Raw genomic sequence first — 4,760 nt, forward strand, 5'->3', positions numbered from 1 at the left:
GTGCTTACAAGCTGGGAATGCACTCCCAGTCTTGAGATGCTGGTTTTACATGGCTGGAGTGAATCCAGGAGACTATCTACCTTCACTGCAGTGGGCATTGATAGGGTAACCATGAATGGGCACCTCCAGGAGGGTTTCAGGCATTGAACACTCACCTCTTTTACCAACACAGCATCTCCTGGCGTGAAAGAGTGAGCATCGATGGTCAAACTCAAGGGCAATTATTCCTTAATCCACTGGTGTTGGGTGGCTAAGGCTGAGCTTAACATCTGCATTTGCTGTCTAAGAACGAGGGTTCCAAGCTCGTTTAAATCCCCCTACCCTGTTAATAAGAGGAGGGGGCCCCCAGGGAGAATTTCAAAAAGGGAAAGCGCTGTCTGTTTAGTGGGACAAGATCTCATCCTCAGGAGAGCTATCAGCAAGACTTGGTCCCAGTAAAGATGAGTTTCCTGGCACAGCTTGCTTAGCTGGAGCTTTAAAGTCCAGTTCATTTGCTCCACCTTCCCTGAGCTCGAGGGATGGCACGCTGCATGCAACTTCCAAGTAGTCTTTAGCCCTCTGGTCACTAGCTGCATAGCTCTGAGACTAATGTCAGCACATTGTCTGATCCTACAGTAATAGGAATTCCAAGATGAGGGATGATGTCGCTCAAAGGATTCAGGTTCAGAAGGATCAGATGCCATTTCTGTGCAGATGAGGAAGTACTGAGACCCTTTTCCCATCCTCTTCATGATGTGGGGAGTTTACATTTGTAATTCAATGGAAACATGGTTGGAATTCTGTCAAGTTAATTCCAATCTATCACCTCCAGTGCAACCCACAGTGAGAATAAAGACATTAGGGCATACTTATAATTATGGGCAGCCAAGGGTCCTGGGTCCAGTCCAGATGAAGGTTCACGGAACGAAAACCTCGATCTAATCCAGAATTTATTAATCTGAGAAGAAGGGAGTGGCTCGAGGAGGAGTGATGATGAAAATGGCAGGAATTATGTGAGTATTGTGAGCTGAGCTAGCCAGGACACCAGAAGGCACCTCTGCAATAAGCGACCTGCAGTGAGATTTTGTTGCTTTTGCAAGGTCACAATTTTAGCAATCAGAGTTCTGAGAGCAACAAGTTCATTTTCAAGTGCACAGTTCTTCTGTAATGCTTCCTCATTCACCAGTGTTATAGTTTTTGGTGGAGGCTCTTTTTGGGACAAGTTTGGTAAGAAAATATGCCTGCTTGGGAACTTCTCAAAGAAAAGGTCATCCTGAAGGGGTAGATTGGATCTGACCTCTGTCTTGAGTCTTGTTGGGTACTCTGCTCCTTCTGTGGCTACCCAAGCAACATCAGCAAAAGACACCACTGCATCCTCTCTTGGGTGACCAGAATTCCATTCTGTCACATGGCTAGTAAGCTGAAACTGAACTCTTGGATACTGGATCACAAATAAGTTAGTGCCAATTTTCCTTACGATACTTCAAGATGAACCATAGCTTTCCTGACCAAAGTTGCAACTGCATACTTACTCCAGCCTGCTGATAAACCATCCTCATCAGGCACTTAATCAGCCAAGCATTAGATGGCAAAGCTTTCCCAAATTTGCATTTTAAGTACTTCAGGCGTGCATAGCAGCACATTGTCCATAAAGTAAACACTGCCACATGGCAGCCAGCACTTTCTTGAGGCTTTTTAATTTAGAGCCCTATGCAGATGAAGGGTGATGGTATTCTTAGAGTCCTTGTATTTTTTTTTTAATTTTATTTAAGAGGAAAAAGCGAAAAACACACAACAAAACAAAGCGGTATAAGGGTACACGTAATACAGAACTACAAAAAAAAACAGTAAGAAATCACCTGTTAATAGATTACATATTATCATCTTAGAAATAGTTGCTCAAATCACAGTATCAAAGAATACAAAGAGTCCTTGTAGATGATGACACATATTCCAGCTGCCAGCTGAAGTGCTCAGGTTAGTTCAATGAGCTCTACTTTCCATGCCAATGTCCCTTCTGGCATAGAGTTTGCCTCAATGACAGAATTCGGGGTTACCACTAAGTAACCTGCAAGGCATTTTCCCTCTTTCACAAAACTGCTACTGTCTGTGAAATAATAAGCATTGGAATCCTTGAGGGACTGATCTCCTAAAACCAGTTGGCTAGAAGACACCTTGTTCTGTTTGATACATTATGTCAACTTGAGAAATCTAGATGCTTACGTAGGTGATTCAGAGGCTCTGCATCCTGGGGTGTACAGGACAAGCCATCACCCTTTTAAGATTGTTGTTCACTGTGCCAATTTGAAAAGGTCAGGAATTTAACCAAGTGATTCAGCAGGGGGCCAGGGTCCTTACTTTGTAACATCCTCAGCCTGTGCAAGAGGAGGGCAGGCAGGGCATATGAATGCTACCTGCACCCAGAGGGCATAGCCTGCTTACAATATAAGGGAGGAAAAGAGGCTTGCTCTACCCTGTGCCATGCCACCCTGCTTAGAGCCAGTTGATTATAGAATGAAACCTCCACATACTGTGAGCTAAATGAACCTTTTCTTCCTTAATTTTGGGTATCAGGTGTTTTGTCTCAGCAACAAGAGAAAAGTAACCAAGACACATCTCATGCATGACCTCAGTGCAGTCATGATTAGCCATAGGATTGCTTAGTTCAGGATCTGTACCACTTCTAAGTGAATGTGTGGGTTTTCAGTGTCCCCCAATATCTGACCATCTGAGCATTATCCAGTAATGTCCCTTGTTAATGTCAGCAGTGAGTGTGGCACTTGGACTGTTAGTTTCTGTCCCATAGTCAGTTTGTCAACCTCTGCCACTAAGAGGGGTGTAGCACAAATGCTCACCAACAGGATGGCCAGTACCAAGCAACAGAGTTGAGTCATTGGAGAGGTGTGCTACCACTCAAAGCCAGGATCCCAGCATCTGAATTGAAACTCCCACTGTCACCCTAGTATGCTCATGGATGTACAAACAGAAAGACTTAGTCATATTTGGAGGTCTTAGGCCTGGTGCACTGATGAGAGACTGAGCTCTTCAAAGGCCTTTTGCTATTCCTATTCCCATAATAGAATCTCACCACAACTCCACACTTTGTGGGCTTATAAAGGGGTTTTGATAAGACAAATTAGGTACACAGATCCTACAGAAACCTGCAGCCCCAAGGACCTGGTGTTTGGTCATTGGAACTGGAATTGAATAAACCACTTGTCTTCTTTAGACCTGAGATGGTGCTGTCCCTGTGATAAGTGGAAACCAAGGTAATTAACTTTCCTGGAAATTTTTTTAAAATTTTTTTTTGTTTTAAAGAGGGTAAAATTAAACACAACAAAACATAACCTAAGAAAGCAATGTAAGAGACATAAATTTCAAAACAAGACAGAGATCTTCACTACCTATCGTATTTTTTGTTTTCTTCCAAATAGTTGTCCATAGCTTCACATACAAAGAATTCACACAAAACAACATAGTATAGAACTGATCTGAACAAGATGAGGAAGTCAGTTTAGGTCTTCAAGACCAGACAATAGGGAAGTCAACAATGGCTGTCATAGTGTCTCTCATTCTCTTCAAAATAACTATCCATACTTTCATGTATGTTGAAATTAAACGAAACAAAACAGGCTAAAATCACTCTGAACAAAGAATAATAGTATTGCTGGATTTCACATCATGACACTATGGAATTGGCTCTGCGTACTGTAGTGTCTCTTTTTCTTTAAAGTAGTTGTTCATTTCATCATGTGTTATATGATCAGTTCTCATAAACTGTTTATAGGTTCTATACATTCATGAGTCTCTACATGTATATCTATCCTTTCTGTATTAGAGGGAAAAACAAAACAAAGCAAGAAAAAAAACAAAATCCTATAAAAACATGAAATAAAAAAGTCATATAAAACCTCTATACAAGGTGATCTACAATGGTTAATGTGTTGTCTCTTGTTATCCTCAATAGGATTGTCAGACATAGTATAATTGAATATAGCAGTACATGACAATATTAATAAAAGCAAAACATTGTAGACAGTGTAAAAACTTCAAAAGGAGGTAATAATCAAACCAGCACGAGTATTCTAGTGAATCTTGTCATCTTCAGTGTAGTTGCCTATACTCTCAGACTTGATACTATCAATCATAATAGATTTGAATAAAATCTGTCAATACCAAACAGCAATCTAACAAACCATATTCAACTAAGATCAGTCATGATAAAACAGTGCAAGTTATACAGGGCTTCAGATTAAGTTAATAGGAAATTAAGGATGATTACCATACTATATCCTGCTATTTTGGGGATAGCTGTCTGTGCCCTCAAATCTAGTACAAGTAGACAAACTGGAACAGAATATAATCCATCTAAACAGAGCAGTGTGAGTAATGTGGGTTTTAAGTCCTGATACACTATTAGTAATATCCTCTACCTTCTTTTTTTAAGACAATTCTTCCCCTTTCAGTCCCACAGGGTACACTGCACATTTTGGGTCCCACCAAGTCCCCCAGTTTTTAGATTAGTGGGGGTAATTTGCTATTTACCTAAGTGGTTCCAAACCTTCTCACTCCTGGACTTGATCTCAAGTCATATTCCTTTACCTACAAAAGCCTCAAGGTTTTCCTTTATTATAGCTAAATAGTTCTCTATTGCACATAAGCATCCTGTCTTTCCAACCTATCTGCAGGTGTTGGTCAAGTGGCCCCTATTTATCTCTGGTTCCCTGTCACACAGAGCATTTTTCTCATATTTGATTTTTGGTTCATTAACCCTTTTTCAG

The 4,760-nt window shown here is 40.9% G+C and overlaps 1 pseudogene; it reads right to left on the minus strand.

The window, feature by feature from the left end:
- Nucleotides 1-988: 988 nt before the first annotated feature.
- LOC100722695 (mitochondrial fission regulator 1-like) lies at nt 989-1,622 on the minus strand (annotated as a pseudogene).
- Between the last annotated feature and the right edge of the window lie 3,138 nt (nt 1,623-4,760).

The sequence above is a fragment of the Cavia porcellus genome, unplaced genomic scaffold (genome assembly GCF_034190915.1).
Source record: "Cavia porcellus strain 051 isolate PalLab524CR breed Dunkin Hartley unplaced genomic scaffold, mCavPor4.1 scaffold_1, whole genome shotgun sequence".
NCBI lineage: Eukaryota > Metazoa > Chordata > Mammalia > Rodentia > Caviidae > Cavia > Cavia porcellus.